The sequence below is a fragment of the Orcinus orca genome, chromosome 10 (genome assembly GCF_937001465.1).
Source record: "Orcinus orca chromosome 10, mOrcOrc1.1, whole genome shotgun sequence".
NCBI classification, from domain to species: domain Eukaryota; kingdom Metazoa; phylum Chordata; class Mammalia; order Artiodactyla; family Delphinidae; genus Orcinus; species Orcinus orca.
The window spans coordinates 1,789,542-1,813,990 of NC_064568.1; the positions used below are offsets into that span (position 1 = coordinate 1,789,542).

The window sequence follows — 24,449 nt, forward strand, 5'->3', positions numbered from 1 at the left end:
TAAGATCATGCTTCCCTGCCTCATGGAAGTTGTTGTGACCAGGTGACAGGCTTTGTCTAAGGAAGCATGAATGGAGGCATCATGTTTTACACGTGGGCAGGGGCCTTGAAGAGGCAGAGCAGGAGTTTCCACATTTGCTCCCTGGAACAAACAGCAGCGGCTGGTCTGCAGTGGTGGAGGCTGGCGCCATCGGCCCAGGTTCCTGAGTGAGGACGAAATTAAAAAACAGTCTGGTGGTGGATACACAGATCTACACAGGGGATTCAGTTACGTAGCACATAGCATGCACGCGCATGGGCGCGTGCGCACACACACACACGTGCAGAAAGGAGTACAAGACTGAGGAGCTCTGAGTACGACCAATGTCCGTGTCCTCTGCTGAAGAGCTATAGCTTTGCAAAAATGTCACCGTTGGGGGACATTCAGTAAAGTGTTCAAGCCATCTCTCTGCATTATTTCTTACACCTACATGTGGATCCACAATTAGCTCCAAAAGAGAAAAGTGACAAAATTATTCCTTTTCCGGTTATTTTCCAATCTTTCTGAATACCTCAAGAAGAAATTCTAAGTATGATAGCAGTCCGTATGTTGCATTTCTCTGACACTTGCAAATACACATTTTGAACCAAGAAAGAGCAGGCTTCCTTCAGCAGACAATATCTAGTTATAATTCAATAATGCTTATTTTCATTATGCTTCTTCTGCCAGTTATCTTCTATATATATCAAGAGAGACTCGTTATCCCCTTATGATGGTGATATAAAGTTTTTCTTAAAAAAGTTAAAAAAATTTCTAAGTCAACTCCCTTTCCATAAATAGCAGTGTTGATGGCATGGGAAGATGGTTTGCAAACAATGGAATTTGAGGGAACACAGACCCCCTGGGAAAAAAATGTAAAATTAAAAAAAAAATTAGTGTTAATTGGTTGAAGAATCTCAGTGTCTTGTAATATAAGTATGAAATATGCTCTGGGTAGCAGATTTCTTAATGACATTAAAAATTTTGAAGTGTAACATACATAGGAAAAAGCATTCAAATAATAAGTAAGTGTATAACTCAGTAAAATTCTCCCCAAGTGGAGTATAAATGCCATGCAATTCCAGTCTATATTCTAGCAGAATTTTTTGGGGTGGAAATTGACAAGTTGATTCTAAAGTTTACATGGAAATGCAAAAGGCCAACAATAGCCAAGGCCATCCAGGAGAGGAGGAAGGAAGTTGGAGGGCTCTCACTGCCAGATATCAGGATCTATAATGTAAGTATAGTGATTAGTGTGGTACTGGCATAAAGATGGGTAAACAGATCATGGAACAGGACAGTCTAGAAATAGACCCGTAAATACCCAGTCATCCGATTTATGGCAAAGGTGACACTGGAGAGCAGTGGGGAATGGGCCATCTTGTGAACAGATCTTTCAGGTCCCAGCTGCTCTGTGAGCACTGCCATCTCTGTTGGGCCTGCATCCCGCACAGGCCGTGTGTGAGTTTTCCGCAGAGCCCTTTGGGGCCGTCCCACAGCTCAGGTCCGTGATGAGGGAGGGCTGACTCAGGTTTGAACTCTTCCTGCCCCTCTGGCTCATCCTCTTCAGGTGCCCCGTCCCTGGCCAGCCCTCCTGGCTGCGGAGCCAGTGAGGGAGCTGTGGTCTCCGGCCTCCACGTTGGCCCCCGTGATTCTTCCCGCCGGGGTTCACGTCCTTCCGTGGTCCCCTCTCCCACCGAATGGGAGCTGACCTGTGTGACCAGCTGAGTTCTGTGGAGGTGATGACACAGGACTTCAGAGGCTCGGTCCTATCCGACGTTCCAGCGTCTACCTCAGTTCTTCAGATCGTTTTCTCAGGGGGAAGCCAGCTGCCGTGTTGTGTGGACACAAACAGCCCTATGGAAATAAGCTTATTGGTCAGCACCGGTCGGCCAGCGTGTGAGCGAGCCCCAGGCAGGCCTTCAGATCATCCTTCACGGCTCTCAGCTGAGGCCCCAGACAGCACGGAGTAGAGATAAGTCATGCACGTGACCTTCAGTCTGACCTCCTGGCCCACAGGGATCATGAGATAAGAAATGACCCCAAGTTTATGGCCCTCAGGTTCGGGAGTGTTTAATTTTGTCGTAGTAGATTGCTGATACAGAGGCTCAAGCCTGCTGCCCTTCGGACCAACCCCTTGACTCGGAAAGGCCTGCCTAGTGGCTTTACCCACGCAGGTTTGCAGGCAGCCGCCCTGCAGCCTCCTCTTTGAGCCCCACTCCTGTCCCTGCCGGGAAGGCAGAGGACAGGATCCACACACCTGCTGCCCACGACGCAGAGGTTCCCTTGGGGAATGAGATGCCAGTCCGTCCTGCTTCCCCCACCCCAGCTTTACACCTCACCTTGGCAACGGCGGGGGAGGGGAGCCCAGTACTCTGGGCTCAGCAGCCCTGTGACTGCAAGAATTCCCTCTGTCCCCTCTGCCCACGATTCTGCTGCTGCTGCTTGTGTGGGTAGGGGAGGAGGGGAGCCGTCGTGGCGGGGCCAGTCCTGCCGCTTCTCTGTGCCTGTGCGCCCCCGTCTCAGCCGATGTCCTAGTCATCCGAAGTGTCAGATCCTCCATGCTCTTTGCCCTCAATTTTGGATCTTGGCTGTCAATACGAGGAAAACAGGAAAAGGCCCTGTTGACATCTGGATCAAAGGCATTCACGACCCACCACGACCCAGTCTTTGTGCGTGAGTTTCCTTACTGCTCCTGCTTCCTTCCCTTGAACTCTGTTCTCCAGGAACACTAAGCCGTCAGCAATTTCTGGAATGAGTTATGTCATGTGCTCTCTTTTCTCTAAACGTTCGCACCCAGCTGTCCCTCCCAAGCAGTCGCCTTCCTCTTGGCCCAGCAGGTTCTTAATCATCCTTCATGAGTCACCGCAGCACCTCCGGCTCTGGGAAGCCCTCCTTGACTACTCTGTCTCCCAGGCTACCTCAGGTGTTTCTCCTGGGCCGCCCTCGCTCCTTCACTTCCTGTACCCAGCGATCACCACGCTGTATCAGTGGCAGAGGCAGACAGCTCCCCAGCGAGGTTTGCTCTCCGTCTTCTGGAGTGCACAGCTGTTGCCTCACCTGCGCCCCTGTTTCGTAGGTCCTCATGCATCCAGGTGTGCAGCATGACTAGCTCTTACCAAAGTAACACGAGCAGAGGTGGCATGTGTCCCTTGCACACCCAGGCATCAAGAAGAAGATGTACCATCTCCACGAAGTTCTACCCCTGCTACCAGCTGTATCTAGACGATGGCAAGCCCCTTGGGAATGGTGTGGCCACAGGGAAGAACGAGCCCGGTCCCCACATCAGTGTGTGGAGGAAAGCCACCTGCTTCTGTTTTGTTTGAGATCTGACTCATTTGGAGGCCTATTTGTTATAGCAGGTAGGGTTGCCTTCTGTAACACAGTACCGTGACGGTGTGTTTACCAATATATTCTTTTTTTAAAAAATCTTATTTATTTATTTATCTTTGGCTGCGTTGGGTCTTCATTGCTGCGTGCGGGCTTTCTCTAGTTGCAGAGAGCCAGGGCTACTCTTTGTTGCAGTACGAGGGCTTCTCATTGCAGTGGCTTCTCTTGTTGCGGAGCACGGGCTCTAGGCGCGCGGACTTCAGTAGTTGTGACACGCAGGCTCAGCAGTTGTGGCTCGTGGGCTCTAGAGCGCAGGCTCAGTAGTTGTGGTGCATGGGCTTAGTTGCTCCACGGCATGTGGGATCTTCCCAGACCGGGGCTCAAACCCGTGTCCCCTGCGTTGGCAGGCGGATTCTTAACCACTGCACCACCAGGGAAGTCCCTACTAATATATTCTTGATGAACTAGCCTTAAAGGAAAGGGGGGAATTCTTTATGTGAAAGGAGAGGAGTAGGGGGATGGGAGAGCAATGAATTTGTCAGTCGTTCAGTGAATATTCGCTGAGTATCTGTCATGTCCCAGGCACTGTTCCAGGCGTTGAAATCACAGCATCAAACCAGGTAGACAAGGTCCCTGCTCTCAGGAAGGGGGAATTCTAGGAGGAGGGAGAATTTCCCCATAAAACAAGGAAACGAATAATTACAGGGGATCCTTGCTCACTGAGGTGCTTTGGAGACAATGTAACAACGTAACAAGGTTATATTGACCCGTGAGGGCCTCCCTGTAGTGTCATTTGAGTTCAGTGGTAAGAAGGACCCAACCCGGAGAAGATGTTGGAAACGGGGGCAGGGGGACTGTCTGGGCCAGGGGAGCTGGATGGGCAGTGGCAGGGGTAAGCTCAGTGTATCTGGGAGCCGGAAGAAGCTGGTGCGGCAGGAGTGGCCTGATCCCAGGAGACAGGGAGGCCGGGGGCCGGGGTCACTCGCCACCCACTGCCCTGCTTTGTTTCTGTTCCCCACACTTATCACCATGTAATATACCATAATATTTTATTTCTTTATTTGGTTGAGCTGGTTCTTAGTTGCGGCCAGCGGGCTCCTTAGTTGTGGCATGCGAACTCTTAGTTGTGCCATGCATGTGGGATCTAGTTCCCTGACCAGGGATCGAACTTGGGCCCCCTGCATTGGGAGCACAGAGTCTTAGCCACTGGACCACCAGGGAAGTGCCTAATATACTATATATTTCGCTTATTTACATGGTGAAATTGTGTGTCTGCCACTAGAATATAGGTTACATGAAGGCAGGGATTTTTGTCTGTTTTGTTCTCTGCTGTCTCTCCAGTGCCCGCCACGCAGTAAGTGCTCAAGCTACGTTTGTTGAATGAATAAATAGATGAAAGATACAAAGGCCAAATGATGTAGGGTCTTGAAGGCCGTTCCGGGGGGATGGAAGGTGCACACGGGGGGCCCGTGTTGGTCAGGTGAAGGCAGGACGAGACACCCACAGCTTGTCAGGATGGAGCCGCAGGAGGGCTTCAGTGCACAGCATAGGAAGAACGACGGGTGGAGGCGGGCGCCCCCTGTCCCCACAGTGCTTGTTAATCTGAAGCACAGAGTCTGAAAGAGTCAGGCGCAGTGACCCCGAGAAGGGGCACCCGCAGAGACGCGGCCCATGGGAGAGAACGTGGGAGGGCCACAGCAGCTGAGGGCGCAGCGCCTGCCTCCCAGCCCGTTGACTTGGGGTAGTGGGGCAGCTCTCCAGCAGTGGCTGCACTGACCCCTTGCCTCTGGCCTGGCCCCCTCGCCCCTCCTAAGGTCGTTGACGTGCTCGTCCATCCTGGGCTGTGAGTGGGGCGGAAGTTGTCATCCTCGTGCCACAGAAGAGGAAACTGAGGCTGAGTTGTCACCAGGGCTCTTTTGGATGCAAGTGACAAACATCTACTTGAACTGCCTCGTCTTACCTCAGCTCCCCGGAAAACAGAGCCTGAGGCCCGGCTTCACGTGCTGCTGCTTTATGCCGGGTTCAGGACCTGGCAAACCAGGCGGGGAGCGGGAGGGAAGTGCGAGGTGAGTGTTATGCTGGCGTGCTCAGCAAGGACCGCCGCCAGGTTGACACAGGACGCCGCCACGTGGGAATTCCGATGAACACGAACGATGTTTTAGTACCAGTATTTTTATTTGCTAATTCTGAGAAACTTATTCGCACACGCCATCCCCAGGAAGGCCGTTAGGAACAGCCACTGGGGAAGGTGGGAAGGTGAAAGCAGACTCTCCTCTCAGCTCCTCACTTCCGGCGTCCGTCCTGTTGGCCAGTTTCCCGGTGGGGATGTCCACGACCTACGTTTCTGGGCTGCGGTTACTAGGGGAGCCGAGGCCTCTGAGCTTCCAGGCAGGTAGGACCTGGGCCCTGCAGCTGCTCGGCTCCATGGAGACCAGCCCCAGAGCGGCTGGGGCTCCCCAGTAAGCACGTGGCAGAGGCTGGGGGGCAGGGAGGACTCGGGCATCTCTGGATGAAGTGTCACTGGTTGTGTCCCTCTGACGCGTCCCTGCCGCCCCACTTTAGCTCTGCCGCACGCGGGCTCTGCTCTCCAGGTGACAGGAAGCCCCCAGCAAGTCTAGGCATGGCTGACTCTTTCTCCTGGGAAAAAAGTCTTCTTTCTCCCAACCGGTCTGCTCCCTCCACCCCCCAAAAAAGACTGTGATGCTCTGGAGCTGCTCGAGTGCCCGTCCGTGAAAGGGTCACTGTGGGCAGAGGGCTGCAGTGCAGCCTTGTGGGCAGGAAGGCTCTGGAAAGCAGCCTGTGGCTAGTTGTCGGAGGAGCAGGGTCTAGGGTGATGTGTGGTTGTCTTTTTGTGGGCGTTCCACACACACACACACAGCCCACTGGCACCTCCTGGAGCTCAGGGACTTGGGCTGGTTCATCTCTGTGTCCCTGTGGTCAACCTGGAAGCTGTGCTGTGCGGCATGTGGGATCTTAGTACCGTGACCAGGGATCGAACCCACACCCTCTGCAGTGGAAGTGCAGAGTCCTAATCACTGGACCTCCAGGGAAGTCCCTAATTACATTTTTTTAAAAAAATATATTTATTTTTGGCTGTGTTGGGTCTTCGTTGCTGCGCATGGGCTTTCTCTAGTTGCAGGGAGCGCGGGCTACTCTTCATTGTGGTGCACGGGCTTCTCATTGCGGTGGCTTCTCTTGTTGCGGAGCACGGGCTCTAGGCACGCGGGCTTCAGTAGTTGTGGCTCTCGGGCTCTAGAGCACAGGCTCAGTAGTTGTGGCAGTCCCTAATTACTTTTGAATGAATGGATGAGTGATCACATCTTAAAGAAAAGTGCCTGAAGCCACCACCCAGAAACCGACATGTAACTCTGGTCTCCCCCACATGTGATGGAGCACCTTGGAAGTCACATTCACGTGTGAGTCCCCAGTGACCCAGAGAGGCGGGCTCATCAACACCATTTCAGAACGAGGACACTGGGGCCCAGGGAGCTCAGGAGAGTACCTCAAAGGCACAGGGCTCCGGCTGAGTGCTGGGCTCAGGGTGGAGGACCACCCAGCCTAACTCCTGGGCTAGTGAAAACTGCCAGGGGTGGAACCCCTGAGCCAAACCATCTGTGTTTGAATAGAAAATCTCAGAGAACTTTATCAATCATGCAAAGCTGCACCACATAGAAAAATTCAACATTTGACCCTGCGTTGAATTGGTCAGACATGTACCCAGCGGGTGCTGGGCCATTGAGGCAGGCCAGGGCAGGTGCTGGTCCCCAGGCTGGACGAGGAGGGAATGAATCAGCAGACATCAAGCAAGCAGTATCCTGGGGCTGCGGCGGGCCTGGACGGGCCATGGGTTGCCGTGGGAACAGGGGAAGGGCCGCAGTGAAGCAGCCTGTGAAGGGAGACACACCTCACACATAGACACGCACACTCTCTGCTTCAGACCCTCCCCGGACTTCTCCTCACACGCAACACACATGTCAAAGGCCTTCCCACCACCCATGAGATTCTGCGTGAGCCAGCTCTGCCCGTCTCCCCACCCCCTCTCTTCCCTCTCTCCCTTCCTCATTCTGCCCAACCACACTTGAACAGGACACCTTGTCTCTGCACAAAGCTATTGCCTCTGCTGTTCCCTTGTCCCGTAACACCTTCTGCTCAGGTAATCTCAGCAGGGTCACTCCATCTTGTCAACAGGTCTCTCTGCTCAAATGTCACCTCCTTAGGGAGCCTTTCTCACCACCTGTGTCGAATATCACCTCTCCTCCAACTTCCCTCACTGTCCGAGAAGCCCATCTTATCGCCTGCATCCCATTATCACTCTGTGGATTTCTTTTTTTAATCTAAATATTTTTTAATTAGAAAAAATTTATTTATTTATTTGGCTGCACCGGGTCTTAGTTGCAGCACGTGGCATCTTCGTTGCCGTGTGCAGGATCTTCAGGTGCGGGAAGTCCCTAATTTAAATATTTGGTAGTTAATACAGTCCCATAGTTAAAACTTAAAGATAATATAGGGACTTCCCTGGTGGCGCAGTGGTTAAGAATCCACCTGCCAATGCAGGGGATATGGGTTCGAGCCCTGGTCCGGGAAGATCCCACATGCTGTGGAGCAAGTAAGCCCGTGAGCCACAACTACTGAGCCTGCGCTCTAGAGCCCGTGCTCCGCAACAAGAGAAGCCACCGCAATGAGAAGCCTGCACACCGCAACGAAGAGTAGCTCCCGCTCACCACAACTAGAGAAAGCCTGCGCAAAGCAACGAAGAGCCAACGCAGCCAAAAATAAATTTATTAGGGAAAAAAAAGTAAGGCCAACCCAAATGCAAAAGGAAGGGAAGTAGATTCCACAACTCAAAGGAAGGAGGAACAAAGAATTTACCACTTTTTTAAATCTACCGTGGTCTACCTTCAGGATACAGATTTTGTCTAGTTCTCCTGTGTGCCAGATATGCTCACCTCCTCCCAGAGGCCCTAAAAATCTCATCCCAGTACATCATTGGCTCATAGTGGATCTTGTGTAAATCAGGTCCTGGTGCAAATGAGGCTCCTCAGAAGATGAAGTTCCTGTGATTCCTCAAGAACAGTTTCTTGAATATGTTTCTCTTGATCTGAAGACCTGTGAGCTACGGGCATGTTTTCTACTCTCCACAGCACAGAGCCAACAAACAGAGTTGACAAGCATATGACAACCGGAGCAGACCCTTCTTTTCAAAAGGGGAAAAACAGGAGTGACATAGCTACGACTGGGTCACAGCAATTTTGAAATCCAGTTAGGCACATGTTGTCAGTTTTCTGATAAGGGTCCAATCCTGCTCCTTGGGAATAATTCTCTGCAGCTCCCGACTCCACCTTCTTGGCTGATGGGTTTCTTCGGAGTAGTCCTTTCTTTTTCATGAGAAATAGCCATGTTTGCATTTGAATAGCCATCTTGGTCTGCTTCTTAGAAAGCTGGGGGTTCACAGGTCTCTTTATTTTTGTGCTCTGCCTTTTTCTGTGTTCTCTAGTTGTTTCTTTAAGCCTAGCATTTTGAATGGCTGCAGAGTGGGGTGGAATTACCATAATTCTTGGCTTCGGAGTCCATTTCCAACTTGCATTGCCCTGAATACTCTATAAATGGTACTCACTGAGCATCTACTGTGCCCCAGCACTGTTCTAATCAAGGATATGGCAATGAATGAAACAGACAAAATCCCTACCCTTACGGAACTGCCATTCTAGTGGGGGAGAGGGACAGTAAGCAAACAAGAAAGCAATATGAAGAAACAAGAAAGCAGGAAGCGAGATAGCAAGTGGATGTTTTATGTCTAGTGTGATAGGAAGAGGAACTTCAGTTTTATTTAGGGAAGGCCATTCTCACTGAGAAGATAACATTTAAGTCAAAACATGAAGAAAGTGAGGGAGTGGCCATACAGATATCTGAGGGAAGAACTGTCCGGATCGAAAGAAATACAACTGCAAAGGCTTTAGTTACACGTGTGCCTTCTCTTTTCTTAAACTAGTGTAGTCTGAGCAGACTGATCAGAGGGGATGTTAGAAGGAGATGAGGTCCGAGAAGTATCTAAGGGGTCAGGACTTTTTTTTTTTTTTTTTTTTTGGCGGCTTGCAGGATGTTAATTCCCCAACCAGGGATCCAACATGGGCCCTTGGCAATGAAAGCGCAGAGTCCTAACCACTGGACTGCCAGAGAATTCCCAGGATAGGACCTTTTGTTTGTAAAGCCTTTAGTTTTTATTCTGACCTATGGGAATAGTTTGAGCAGGAGAATGACATGGTTTGACATTTTTATAGAATTACTCTGGCTACTGTGTTAAGACTGGATAGGGAATGAGGTGGGAGCAGGAAACCAAGGTTGTTGCCATAATCCAGGTGAGAAATGATGGCGGTTCAGAAAAGGGGGAGTCACATTCCGGATATCTTTTGAAGCTTGTGGATGAGGGGTCCGAGAGAAGGGGAGTTGAGTTAGTTTCCTAGAACTGCTGTCACAAATCATCACAAGTTTGGTAGTTAAAACAACAGAAATGGGCTTCCCTGGTGGTGCAGTGGTTGGGAGTCCTCCTGCCGATGCAGGGGACGCGGATTCGTGCCCCGGTCCGGGAAGATCCCACATGCCGCGGAGCGGCTGGGCCCGTGAGCCATGGCCGCCGAGCCTGCGCGTCCGGAGCCTGTGCTCCGCAACGGGAGAGGCCACAACAGTGAGAAGCCCGCGTACCGCAAAAAAACGCAAAAACCAAAAAAAACAGAAATACGTTCTCTCAAATACAAAAGTCTAAACTCAACACCGTTTCTCCCCGCTCTTGCTGCTGGCATTCTTTGGGTTGTGGCTACTCACTCCAGCCGCTGACCCCATCTCCACGTGGCCTTCTCTTCTCTGTGTCTCTTATAAGGACACTTGTCATTGGATTTAGGGCCCCCCCATGGTAATCCAGGATGGTCTCTCTCCAGATCCTTAATTACACCTTCAAATACCCTTTTTCCAAATCAGGTCACACCCACGGGTTCCAGGATGTGTAGGGGGGGGTCACTATTCAACCCACTACGGGGATCAAGAATGATTCCAAAGTTTTTGTACCCAGCAACCAAAAGAATGAAGTTTGCATGAACCAGTAAGAAAAGGCTATGAGAGGAGCATGTTTTTGAAGATGGAGCCAAAGTTCTGAGTAGATTCTAATGTGTGCAGGTGGAGCTGGAGCTGGGTAGGGTGCCCCGTCCTTCGCAGAGCTCTAGTGGGTTCAATTTCTTTGCTTCTCTTTTGGTGCTAAGTTCAGCGGCTGAGGCATCGGTGGGTGGGTCCAGCATGGCGCCACCCTGCTCCCGGCCGGGCCTCAAAGATGGCCGCAGCCACTGGGGGCAGACATGTTTGGGCCACGTGACCCAGGCCCAGGCCCGAGGCGGCTGAACTTGACGCACGGTAGAGGCGGGGCTCCTCCCCCGCAGCCCTGGCGTCGAGCGTCTCGTGACAGGTACTTCCGCTCGGGGCGGCGGCGGTGGCGGAAGTGGGAGCGGAGCCGGAGTCTTGGCCATAAAGCCCGAGGCGGCGGCGGCGGCGGCGTTGGAAGCTTGGACAGGCCGAGGAGCCCGCCGGAATCGGAGCTTGGACTTTCCTTCGCTCCTGTCGACCCCTCGTCTCCTCGTCGGCGGAGCCCTCGCGACGCGCCCGGCCCGGAGCCCAGCGGAGCGGCCGCGGTAAGTGGCGGCCCGGCCCCATCCCCCTCCCGGCCCTAGGTCGCCGGTGCGCGCCGTCCGCGTCTTGGGTAGGCCCGGCCCGGCCTCTTGGGGAGCTCCGTGTCTTCGGGCCCGGCGTCAGGCCGGCCGAGCGTCCGCGGGGGTGTCCGAGGTCGCCGGGTGTGACCCCGGCTGGCGGCGCGCACGCCTGTTTCCCGGGGCGTCCGGCCCGAGACGGCCAGGGCGACCTAGCCTGGGCGGCCCGGCACTGGGGCGGCGGCCGAGGGCGGGGGCCGGCCGACCAGCGGCGGGGGCGCCGCCCACCCTGCTCCGGTGCCAGGCAGAGCCGCGTGCCCGCCGTCCGGTCCTACCGATGCGGATGAGGGTCCCCGACGCCGCGAGTCCACGGAGACCCGGGTCACGTGTCCCGGGCTCCCTCGGGCGCCTCGGGCTCCCGCGACTGGGAGCTTTTTATCACAAAGACGTTACGGTGAGGCGTGGAAGAAGTTTCCAAACTTGCTGGGGGAGAGACGGTGGCTGGGTGCAGAGCTGTGTTTGGTTCGGACCGCGGCGGGGCCCGCTTAGGGCGTTCAGTTCGGGCTTCCCCGAAAAGAATGGTTCGCAAAACTGGGAAAATTGAAAATAACAGTAGCAAACATTGGAGCGGTTACTGCATGTTAGGCAGCGTGGCGATATTTCTGCACCGATTATTGTATTTAATTCTCAGAATAGACTTCTCAAGTACTATTACTGTGCCCACTTATAGATAGGGAAATGGAAGATCGGAGAGGTTAAGTCATTTGCCCAAGGTCGCAGAAGTAATAAGTTATGGAGCGGAGATTTGAGTCCAGGCGCCCAGACTCCAGAGCACTGTGCTCGGCCTCCGGATTGTACTGCTTTCTGATGCCCCTGAAGCTTGTGAAGTATCTTTTGCCACCTGGTATCTGTCTGTCTCCGCCTCCTTTCTTTCTAGTGATGTCATTTTGGAAGCCTTTTCTGGTGCCATTAGTTATGCCTTAAAACCATAACATATTCCATTTGCAGTTGTGAGTTTTAACACAGTTTTTTGTTTTCAAGTAGTGTAGTGCCAGTAAACTGGGAGCTCTAGCATCATAGCAGAGTACTCAATTGAGGTTTGAAAGTTTTTGTTACCTACGTCTTCTGTCAAATGAGTTGGGCAGGCAGTCCTGCCATGTGGTTCTTTCCTGTTGAAAATACTGTATCTTCTCTTTGGATTCCAAAAGAACAGGCTCTTGTCTCTTCCTTGTGACTGAAGCAGCTGATTACCCGCATGACTTCTCATCCATGGATTGATAAAGTCTTCTTTTGGTGTGCTTCTCTCTCCAGACTTAGGAGAGTTTGTTCAGATTTGAGTCTAAGAACTGGAAAGTGAGTTGTGAGTACTTCTCCTGAAGATCCTGTCCAAGCCCTGTTGTAGTCTGATTTCTTTTCTTTTGTTTTTAAACTTTGTTACCCAGCCTGATATACTTAAGTGGGTATTAAGTGTGGTAGCCTTAAGTATTGTTTGCATTTAGAGGAGTGTAACGATGAGTAGCGTTTCATCTATTCATCAGCTGTTTTGAGTATCTACCATGTATCAGGCATTGCCTGTTGACTCAGGGAGATAGACCTGGTTCCTATCCTCAAGGAATTTAAAGATGGTGAGTGATCACGGCCAGGAATTCTCTTGTGGAATGGCTTGGCGGTAGAATTTGAGATTTTTTTGTAAAAGGAGTTATTTTTCATCTCAGCAAGTGCATTCAGAGTAATCCAGGCAGCACGGTGTTCTGGGTAACTTGAAAGCCTTGTTCATTTTAACAACAGCATTTGATTTGGTTTGCTTTTGAAGAGAGTTCGTAGAAGATAATATCACAGTTTCTAAATTGGTCGTGTTTTTTGAAGGGTAATTTTCATCTCTAAACTTGTTTTACCTTTTGCTCTCCAGCATTTTTTGTTGTTCACTGAAGAGGGGGTTGGTGTCACTGTCATCTTACAGTGCGAATGTCAGCTTCGGGGGCTGTCTGAGCAGAGGTGCACTTGGCAGGCTGGGGCTGCTGCTTTAGCCGACAGTGAAAGTTTCATGTGCCACCTCCCAGTCTCAGTACCAGTATCATCCTAGATAAAACCCTCCGCCACCCCACGTCCCACAAGTCCTCTGGTTCCCCTTCTTTAAGAGGGGACGTGAGTTTTGCATTTGTGGTAGAATTTCAGGAGTAGACAAACAGAAGGGGGAGTGGAATATAGAAGATACTCTAAAACAGCTTTATTTGGACATTTTTTCAGGTAATTGTTAGCACCCTCATGGAGCAAAAATATTTCTTGGTGCCAACCAGGCCTAACCCCTGCCCCAAACCCCATAAACAAAGAGCATTGCTTTATAGTACAGTGTGGCTTTGAATCCAGTTCCTGACCCCACCACCAAGCGAAGCAGAACGTTTTGGTTGTTTGATTAGCTTATAATAAATTTCCAAAGGGACCTGCCCTGAACATCCTTGCCCTTCGGTTTGGCGTTAGTCTTTCTGTGCAAAGGTGTAGCAAACCCAGACCACACACGTGGGAGAGCCCTTTTATGCACTATTTCTCTCTGAGATTTGACGTAGATATTTACCATTATTACTGTCATGAGTTGTCTGGCTCTCCATCTACGTAATTCACATATGGCTAAGGAGAACTCACCAGGCTGTTGGTCTGGGAGTTAGAGTCCGGGTGTTCCGGGGAAGTCTGGAGGAGTCCTCCTGCATGAGGCCCAGACGGTGGTTCACCTGGCACTGATGTCATGCCTGAAGGAGGCTGGAGCTGGGGAAGTTAGCTCCCCCCACTTCGCTGCTCCTGGCTTTCTGCTGCTTCCTGTCTCCCCTGTAAGGTGGCGGTTGTATTCCCGGCATTTGTTCCTCTGCGTGATCACACCTGCGTCTGTGACTGCCGTCTGCTAGAGCTGTGTGCTTCTGTCTGCAGTTTGCTGCGATGTGTTGATCTCTTCAGTTATTTGCTCTCGCACCTTCCTTGTATTTTCTGCTTTTTCCTTCCCGCATATGGCATTAAACACAGAAAAATAGTTTGCACTTATATTTTAAAACTTGTTAACGGCGGCTGTGGTTAGTGTGATTTGTGAATCAAAAGTAAAAGTGATGCGGTGCGGGAAATCAGAACAGGCTTTTTAGCACTGTCTCCGACTAGTTTCAATTTTAGTACTCCAGGCTTGATTTCAGAAACAATTTAAGAATAGCTACTTGCAGAATGTCTCCATGGGGGAGGAAGAGAGCTTGGGAGTTGGTTCCAGTGGTGACATGCAGTATTGGCCTTGTTCATCTCCCTGAAGATGCAGGGCTTAATGCAGGGGATCTCAGGCCTTGCCCGGGGCTCTCTGTTTTGGTGATGTCGTCACTGCCGCGGAGATCAGTCTCACTGATTCTGTTGTCCATATCCTGGTTGTCTAGGACTGCTTGCTGTCCGCACAGAGCACGTTTGAGGAAGCCCATCAAGGGAGGCAGGGACCTTGCTTGGCTCTCAAGTGGCCTTGCGTGCGTGCCCGTCCCCAGGTGCAGGGAAGCGCCTTCTCTGGTCTCCCCACCCTCTCACAGCCAGAGGGCTTGCTCTTACTACTGCCTTTCCTGGACTTAAGCTCAGCTCAGTTAGGGAATACTTTAAAATTTCCATTGTGAAGTAAAAAGTTACATCATTGGTTTCCAATCTTGGTATGCAGTTTTAATTTTAAAAATTTATTACCATTTGAGTTGTTTTGAGAGTACACAACAAAGCTACTATGAATTAACCTTTAAAAAACCTGATTGTAACAGCACAGACTTTATGAAAAATAATGCCTTCTTACATGTGCTAATCAGTCAGGCTACCGACAGTTCTCTGTGTACTTACAGGCCAGGGGACCCAGAAATAAATCTGGGTCGTTTGGGCAGCCCACAGGTTAAGAGCCACGTTAAAGTCCTCCAGCCTGTCCTGTTCAGTTGATGGTTGTTAAAGAACGTTCTTTTTTTTTTTAAATTAATTATTTATTTATTTTAGGCTGCATTGGTTCTTCATTGCTGTGTGCGGGCTTTCTCTAGTTGTGGTGAGCTCGGGCTACTCTTTGTTGCAGTGCACGGGCTTCTCATTGCGGTGGCTTCTCTTGTTGCGGAGCACGGGCTCTAAGCATGCAGGCTTCAGTAGTTGTGGCGCATGGGCTTAGTTACTCCGCGGCATGTGGGATCTTCCCGGACCAGGGCTCGAACCCGTGTCCCCTGCATTGGCAGGCGGATTCTTAACCACTGCGCCACCAGGGAAGTCTGCATGCATGTTTTGTAGAAACTTTTCCTCCACGGTATTTGTCTTTCAGTGTTTTTTAATGTTTGCCTAGTGCTTAACAGTTCACATAGGATTTCAGCTGGTGTTCACAGCAGCCCTGCAGGCTTAAGAGGGTGGCCGAGCCTGGGTGCTCAGGTGGCCCGGCTACTCTAATGCTAGTCTGGGTCTCCTGAAACACAGCTGAGGCTCTTTCTGATGCACCAGCCTGGCTTTTTGATTATTCATGATTGCTGTAAAGCACTCAGCATTTGACTCCTTATAAAAACGTATCTTTCTTCCACTGTTTTTTATTTAAAATGACATTTCTCTTTTGCTGATTATTAAGTAAGTCATTTCTTTTAAAAAAAAAGGTAGGAAAATTCAGAAGTAAAAAGAAGAAAAATTCAATTCACTACTCTGAGGCAGACTGGAGTGTTAACTGGTTATTTAATTCTTATGAATGTATACTTTAAAGAGATTCAATTTTTAAAGTATGGTATGAGAGATTAACTTTGGAGGGCCCTGGATATTCTTTGGATCCTTTGACTTGTGGGACCCCTCTAGATAAACACTCAGTGGTGGGAAGCTGGGATCCGGAGACTAGCTGTATTTTTCAAATGTTTAGTGGCAACAGGTGAAGAACCTGATGCATTCAGTACCATAATGAGGTTTTTTTGCCGTGGTGACAATGGATCAGTAAGTTGTTGCAACTTGTCATTTCTACATTTTAGTGAACTGTGAATTTGCAGTAGGGCATATGAAAAGCATACAGATAAATGAACAACTTCGAGAGTTTCCATAAACTCAGAAATAAGCCCCCTTGTGCCTCCTTCAGGTCATTGTCATCCCCTCCTGCTGCTTTTTAAAAAAATGTTCTAGTTTTCCATTTACCTTTTTTTTTAATATTCATTTATTTATTTAGGCTGCACTCAGTCTTAGTTGTGGCATGTGGGCTCTTAGTCATGGTATGCATGCAGGATCTAGTTCCCCAACCAGGGATCGACCCCTGGATCCCTGCATCGGGAACTTGGAGTCTTACCCACTGTACCACCAGGGAAGTCCCTCCTCCTGCTGATTTTTAACACTGTAGTTTAATTTTGTCTGACTCGACTTTGTGTAAATCATACACTGTGTATCCTTTTGTATCCCTTTCTTTGAGTCATTGTTGCCTGTGAGATTTTCTGTTGGGTGCAGTGGTAACTCCATTTTCATTGCTCAGTAGTATTTGATTATATGATATACCGTAGTGTTTTTATTAACTTATTGATGGGCATTTGGGTAGCTTGTAGTTTGTGGCTGGTAAAAATAATGCTGTATCGGGACTTCCCTGGTGGTTCAGTGGTTAAGATTCCACGATTCCACTGCAGGGGGCACGGGTTCAACCCCTGGTCAGGGAAGTCCCACATGCCACGCGGTGCGGCCAAAAAAAAAAAATGCTGTATGAATATTCTTGGTTTGTCTTTTGATGACTGTATGCACACATTTCCATAAGTTAATGCTGAGGAGTGGAAAGTTTTAGCGTGTGTATCTGTATATTGCTAGGGCTGCTATAACAAATACCACAGACTGGGTGGCTTAAACAACAGAAATTTATCTTCTCATGATTCTGGAGCCTAGAAGTCCGAGATCGAGGTGTTGGCCGGGTTGGTTTCTTCAGAGGCCTCTTTCCTTGGCTTGTAGGTGAGCATCTTCTCCTTGTGACCGCATATGGTCTTTTCTCCATAGGGGTCCGTGTCCTAACCTCCTCTTACAACAAGGACACCAGTCTGATGAGGGCCCACCCTCATGACCTCGTTTAACTTTAATCACCCCTTTGAGAGCTCCGTCTCCAAATACAGTCATATTTTGACATTTTGAGGTACCAGAGGGTAGGACTTCATAAATTCTTGGGGGGGGTGGGGTGGGGGACAAAATTCAGTCCGTAACGGTATGTGCTGCACCTCGGTAGACACTGCCAGCTTTCCAAGGCTGTATCCTGCTTTACACTCCCATCAGCGGTACGTGAGAGTTCCAGATATTCCACATCTTTGCTGACGCTTATTTTCATTTTGCCCTTGTGCTAGCATCGTATCTCCCTCCAGTACCAGCATGGGGAATCCTTGAGGGGGTGGGGAGGTTGTTTCTGGAGCCATATGTGTCATAACTTGAGACTGCCTCTTGTAAATGCTTTTTAAATCCGTTGGGGATAGAAAAGCAGAATGACTTCAGTCTAGTGAGCAGTTAGCCCCCCTTAGTTGCCCTTATGGGTTAGTTTTTGCATTTATAATCTGGACTGATTCCTGGGGATGGAATTGGCTTCAAAGTGTCACCTGCAGGGTATAAATCTAGCCATGGTAGAGAGTGCTTTCACTGAAGTTCTTTTTCCGTCTGACACTTGGATTCCCTCATACACGTGCTAGGACTAGGTCTGTTTTGCATGTTCTGACTGACCATTTAGGTATTAGTTGGTGTTTGACCAGCCGCCTTCTGGCTGCGTGATCTTGAGCTTTGTGCATCCACTGTAGGCCTCGGTTTGATTGGAATAATAGTACATGCCCTTGCCCTTCCCCCACTCGAATCTCCTTGAGGGCAGGGATGAATCATTATTCTAGCATGGATCTTGAAATATTACTCAGTAAACTTAAAAATATTTTTCCAGTTCTCACTTTGGACACTGTTTTACTATCTGTAGCATGTAAGTTTTGCTTCTGGGCCACTGATGAATATGGATAGCCTTCCTGAATGATAAATTATGTGTTCTGTGTTCATTTGACACAGTTTTATTGTCTACTGTAAGAAAATACTGCTGACAGCTGTGGGGAGTATCAAATAAAAAACACTGGAGGTTTAGGAATAATTGTAAAAACAAGACAGGTGAGAGTCACAAAAATGCTGGAAGTGTTCAGTGACTGGGTTAGGTGGTGCTGAGTAGATTTTGGATGAATTGATATGGAGGGGAGACTCGGGAAAGCCATTGTAGTTGGAGGGAATGGCATAGCAAACGAATGGAGGTGGGGGAACGTAGGGCAGATGGAGGGACTATGGTACCTCAAATTGGGGAATGGCAGTATGTATGGGGGCCAGACGGGGGTGGGGAGGGGACGAACTCCAGTGCCATGTTGAAGGATTTATGTTTAACAAAGTGGTACTTCACTGGGTGGTGCTAGGATAGGGCGTAATCCTTTCACTTGATGTCACAATCCTATTGGGTAAGACTGATGCTGTCCCAGTTATGGATTTATAGTTTACCTAAAGAAACACACATTAAGGGATGAGTGGGGCTAGGACTGAAATACAGGTGGCATGCTTAAACCTTCAGAGAGGTACTTGCTCAGAAATGCGTTTAACACAGGTGAAAAGTAAGAGCTGGTTTGGGGGGGATGGGCTGGAGAAAGAGAGCAGTTAGCTTGGTTTTCTTCTTGAGCCGGTCAGCCCATGTGGACACTTCTTACCAGTTTATGGGCAATGTTTTATTGGCTAAATGCCTGAGATAATCTAGGGTTCATATCAAACGTTCAAACTATTGAAAAATAGTTGTGTGTAACTCTCGTTTTCCATTTTGTCTTACCAACAAATAAAAAAAAAGGCACTGTCGTCGTGGTCTGTTAATACAGACTCTTAGCTCTTGGTTTGGCACCTGCATTTAGAACAGTGGGAGCATCATAGTCAAGAATCTGTTGATCCAGGGGCTGCAAAGTCCTCGTAACAAGAATTGCTTTCCAAGGAACTTGATTCTTTGAGAAGGTGGGCTTAGTTTTCCCCCTCCCCACACATGAATCTGATACCTTGAACAGAGTATATATATACACACAGACAAATAATCTCTTTACTTTTTGTAGAGCTTAATGGTTACCTTGTTTGATGCTTCACTTCCAAGTTCAAACTAAGCAGCAGCATTTGCCTTGTCAGAATCTTTTTTCAGAAGCAAGAGGAGCCTGAAAGAACATGCTCAGTATCCCGACTAGCGCTCCATATTCCAGGTTAGTGGATCCAGGCAGATGTGTCTTTAACCCCAAGAATGCTGAGAAGAATAGCACCTTCTTATTTTCTTTTTTCTTTTCTTTTCCTTTTTTTTTTTTTGCGGTACACGGGCCTCTCACCTCTCACTGTTGTGGCCTCTCCCGTTTTGGAGCACAGGCTCTGGATGTGCAGGCTCAGCGGCCATGGCTCACGGGCCCAGCCGCTCCGCGGTATGTGGGATCCTCCCGGACCAGGGCACGAACCCGTGTCCCCTGTATCGGCAGGCGGACTCTCAACCACTGCGCCACCAGGGAAGCCCTCTTTTTTTTTTTTTTTTTTTTTTTAAAGATAAGTACTTTTTTTTTAAAATTAATTTATTTTTAGCTGTGTTGGGTCTTTGGTGCTGTGCGCCGGCTTTCTCTAGTTGCGGTGAGCGGGGACTACTCTTCGTCGCCGTGTGCGGGCTTCTCACTGCCGGGGCTTCTCTTGCGGAGCACGGGCTCTAGACGCACGAGCTTCAGTAGTTGTGGCTCACGGGCTCTAGAGCGCAGGCTCAGTAGTAGTGGCACACGGGCTTAGTTGCTCCGCGGCCTGTGGGATCTTCCCGGACCAGGGCTCGAACTCGTGTCCCCTGCATTGGCAGGCAGGTTCTTAACCCCTGCGCCACCAGGGAAGCCCAGAATAGCACCTTACGGAAGAGAATAGCCTTTGTAAACTTTAGTGATCTTTTTTAAGTGTTCTTTTAAAGTGTTTTTGAAAAGAGGGATGCTTTGACTATTCTGTTTCTTTTGAAATGTAAATTTCCAGGTAGTGAGTTTTCCAGCAGCATCTGACTGAATTGGCTGGGTTTTTCTGTAGTAACAAATAATCTCAAAATGGCCAGCGTGGGGGCTTCCCTGGTGGCGCAGTGGTTGAGAGTCTGTCTGCTGATACAGGGGACGCGGGTTCGTGCCCTGGTTCGGGAAGATCCCACATGCCACGGAGCGACTGGGCCCATGAGGCATGGCCGCTGAGCCTGCACGTCCGGAGCCTGTGCTCCGCAACGGGAGAGGCCACGGCAGTGAGAGGTGAGAGGCCCGCGTACAGCAAAAAAAAAAAAAAAAAAAAAAGGCCAGCGTGTCCAGTATGGATTTTCCAGGGGCTCTGTGTCATCCTTACTCCAGCTGAAGAAGCAGCCACAACAGTGTGGGACGCTGTTGGCTGTCTTGGCAAAGTAAAGGAGAACTGTTGGAGGGTCTTGCTCCCGTGATTAAGTGTTCCAGCCCAGAGATGACACGTCACTTCTGCTCACAGCTCACTGGTTAGAGTGAGTCACACTGCACAAGGGATCAAGAGGCGCTTGACTTGGAAAGCACAGAGTTGGAAATATTGGAGAAATGGTGCTAGCTTTACAGTGGCTGGCTTCCGTGGGTAATAGCTGTTGGGGGAAGGTGCCTCATTTGTAGATTCTTGTTCCATTAGCTAGTAATTTAAATGCAAAAAAGAATGCCAAGTTGCCCATAAATAATCTCTCACAAATCAGCTTCCTATCGTAAGAAATTTATTTCTTTTAAATGATAAGTGGGATAATCTCAATTCGATTTGCCCGAAGTAGGCGTGAAAGGAACGTTTGAGTGTGAGCCCTCCCTTGCCTTCTACATTTTCAGTACCCTCACCCAGCTCCCCCCCCCCCCATCCTTCTTGTGAAGTGCTACTGGATAGTCTTGAAGTGGTCCTTAGGTCCCATTCCTTCCCTGGTGCAGAACCCTATGTTTTTCTACACAAACTGTCTCCAGCTTGTCTTCCTGGCTTTGTCCTTTTGATGCAGACCCTGTGTTGCCCTGACTTGCTGTATTTAACCTTTTCCTGACCACACTTTGTTCCCTGCTTCCTACAGTTCGGTTCCTACCACTCCCCTTCATCTCTGTGTTCTGTCTGTTGGCGTCCTGCCTTGCTCAGGCACCACCAGCTTCATTTCCTAAGTTATTCCCATCATATTCCCACCTTTCACTGAATCCCTGGGACCTGTATATGTGTGTCTTAAACACGTGTTATAGATGTTCTACCTGCTCTAGGAGAGGTTCTTAGGGTAAAACCCAGACTTACTTATTTAAACCAATAAGCCTTTTGCGGTGGGCGGGCACTGTGCAGCTTGCAGGATCTCAGTTCCCGGACCAGGGATTGAACCTGGGCCACGGCAGTGAAAGCCCTGAATCCTAACCACGAGGCAACCAGGGAACTCCCAGATCCTAGACTAATTTATGTTTTCCCTCCAAAGGTAACCGTATGAAAGAAAGAACTAAAAATACGTTCCCCGAGTGGCTTTTGATAGATACATACACACACACATCTGTTGTGCTCCCTGCTGAAAATTCCTCACCTTGTTTGAAATTGGTGGACCAGAAGCTGGAGGATTGTAGAGGCTTCCTTAAGCAGGGCCATGGGATGGATCTCAATGGAGTTGCTAAGCTTCAGTTTCCACTGCTGGAAAATGAGAGTACACTGGTCCCCTCTTATCCCCAGTTTCGCTTTCTGCAGTTTCGGTTACCTGCGGTCAACCGTGGTCCAAAAATATTAAATGGAGAATTCCAGAAGTAAACAATTCGTAATTTTCAATTGCGTGCTGTTCTGAGTAGCATGATGAAATCTCCCTCCTTCCCACCTGGAATCCCCAACTGTCCACATTCTCCGCTCCAGACGTCCAGGCCTTGACACTGCCATGGCCCCACCATCTGGGATCGCTCCAAGCGATGGTCCGCCTTTAGATGTGTAGTCAGAAGGCCAGCAGTGGCACAACGCCATTTTATCCTCTCACGTCACAAGAAGAGGTGGGGTGAGTACAGTACAGGAAGATATTTTGAGAGAAACCACATTCATATTTTATTACAGTATATTGTTATAATTGTTCTGTTTTGTTATTAGTTATTGCTGTAAATCTCTTTGCTTGCCTGACTGAAAGTTAAACTTTATCATAGGTGTGTATGTATAGGAAGAACACAGTGAACAGGGTTGGGTGCTGTGTGTGGTTTCAGGCATCCACTGGGGTTTGCCCGTATCTCCCATGGATCAGGGGGGACTAAGTGCCCACAGGATCCTGCCTATTCTAATTTTCTTTGGCTCTTGCTCATACTGCAGTGGCGTTTGCAGTATCCTAATTGGCAAGATGACGTCATGGAAACGTAAAGGACCCTTTCAGCCACGGAGAAGCTGTCACCTATGTGGAGCCCTGCTCGTTCACTTCTTTAGAGGAGCGGGGGGACCTCACTGCTAGGTGGCTAGATTTTTCCTAGAATGACTTGTTTCTAAATTACAGAAGCAGTGTAGAAGTCTTAAAGTGAGTGGTTCTCTGTCATCCTTCCGATAGTTGGTGACCGTACTTCCAGACTTACATTTTTCTGTTTAAAGGGGGTCATACAGTGCACACTCTGTGTCTCTTGCTTGTTAAAGACTTCACTCAGCACCCGTCCGTGTCAGTGCCTGCTGTCGCTCGTGGCTGTGCGCTGCTGCTGCTGGCGTAGGCTAACGGTCCTCTCAATGAACACTTCAGGGACTTCTACCTTTTCTCTGTCACAAAATCATTTACTGTTTATCTTTGTCCACTTACCTGGTAGTTTCCCTGAGATATAGTGGTCATACCTACGTAAAATTTGCTACTCATTACTATAGTACCCCCAGGAAGGTTGTGTACTTAATATTTGTAGTTGGAGAATTCTATTTATATAGTTGCCAATTGTCAATTTTCTTAGTGTTTGCCAGTTTAACTAGTGGGGAAAATTTAAATGGTGCCTCATTGTTTAACATTTCCATTTCTTTGATAAGTGGATTAAACTTTAAAAAAAAGATTAGCCATTTATTTTTCTTTTGTGAATTGGCTTTTGTTCTTGAAAGCTCAGGTGAGGGTTTTTAAAAAACTGTATAGCGGGGCTTCCCTGGTGGTGCAGTGGTTGAGAGTCCGCCTGCCGATGCGGGGGACACGGGTTCGTGCCCCGGTCCGGGAGGATCCCACGTGCCGCGGAGCGGCTGGGCCCGTGAGCCATGGCTGCTGAGCCTGCGCGTCCGGAGCCTGTGCTCTGCGACAGGAGAGGCCACAACAGTGAGAGGCCCACATACCGCAAAAAAATCCCCAAAAAACATATATATGTATCAAGACTATTTCTTATATAGTAAGAATATTTTTTATATAGGAAGAATATCAACGCTTTTTCATGTCGCAGTGTTCCTGGCTTGTTTCTTTTGGCTTGGTTTGGTTGATGCTGTGTTTTTGTAGTATAAAAACTTTTCTGTAGTCATGTCTGTCAATTTGTTTTGTTTTCTGGGTTTCATATTATACTTAGGCCTTCTCCTTTCCTAGGACAATAAAAACAATGGTTATTTTTTTCCTAGTACTTAGCACGTTTGGAATTCTTCTGTATGATGTGATGTCAGACTCTTTTTTTCCAAATGCATAGTTGCCTCAGTATTTCATTGTATTGTCATCTTTTCCTCACTGACTAGAAATTTTTTTTTATCATACACACTGATTTCCCATCTACATGTGTCTTTTGTGAAAGCTTCTGTTCCATTCTTTGTTTCTGGGACAGTGCCGCTGGGTCAAGCTGGGAGATTGAGTCCGCTATCATAGACCTCCTGACAGGGAAAAGCCCTGGGTCAAGCTGCGAGATTGAGTCCGTTATCATAGACCTTCTGACAGGGAAAAGCCCTGGGTCAAGCTGGGAGATTGAGTCCGTTATCATAGACCTCCTGACAGGGAAAAGCCCTGGGTCAAGCTGGGAGATTGAGTCCGTTATCATAGACCTCCTGACAGGGAAAAGCCCTGGGTCAAGCTGGGAGATTGAGTCCGCTATCATAGACCTCCTGACAGGGAAAAGCCCTGGGTCAAGCTGGGAGATTGAGTCCGCTATCATAGACCTCCTGACAGGGAAAAGCCCTGGGTCAAGCTGGGAGATTGAGTCCGTTATCATAGACCTTCTGACAGGGAAAAGCCCTGGGTCAAGCTCGGAGATTGAGTCCGTTATCATAGACCTTCTGACAGGGAAAAGCCCTGGGTCAAGCTGGAGACTGAATCCGCTATCATAAACCTCCTGACAGGGAAAAGCCCTGGGTCTAATGGCTCCACTGGTGAATTCTAACAGACATTTAAAGACAGCACCAGTTCTTCTCAGATTCTTCCCGAACATTGAAGAGGGGGGAAGATTTCTTAGCTCATTCTGTGAGACCAGCATTGCTCTGATAGGAAAGCCAGACAAACACTAC

At 49.1% G+C, this 24,449-nt stretch overlaps 1 protein-coding gene and 1 long non-coding RNA gene across 5 annotated transcripts in view; one reads left to right on the forward strand and one right to left on the reverse strand.

Moving 5' to 3' along the window:
* Positions 1 to 24,449, forward strand: part of RAB7A (RAB7A, member RAS oncogene family) — a 93,729-nt gene that overhangs the window by 23,205 nt on the left and 46,075 nt on the right. Inside the window, exon 1 of one of the 3 annotated variants that reach the window (XM_004284340.3) lies at positions 10,880 to 11,021. The exons of 1 other annotated variant lie outside the window; for it this stretch is intronic. The gene's annotated coding sequence lies outside the window, so the exon portion shown is untranslated. Of the gene's footprint in view, positions 1 to 10,879; positions 11,022 to 24,449 lie in introns of those variants that run through there. One more of the 3 variants, XM_033414050.2, reaches the window with a different exon arrangement.
* LOC125960324 (uncharacterized) lies at positions 23,743 to 24,374 on the reverse strand. Of its 2 annotated transcripts, XR_007469902.1 has the most exons (4): positions 24,275 to 24,374; positions 24,105 to 24,218; positions 23,934 to 23,990; positions 23,743 to 23,819 (listed from the first exon to the last, which is right to left on the reverse strand). It is a non-coding gene; the product is annotated as an uncharacterized LOC125960324 (long non-coding RNA). The 2 variants fall into 2 exon arrangements; XR_007469903.1 differs by lacking the exon at positions 23,934 to 23,990 and having other exon boundaries at positions 23,798 to 23,933; positions 24,162 to 24,218.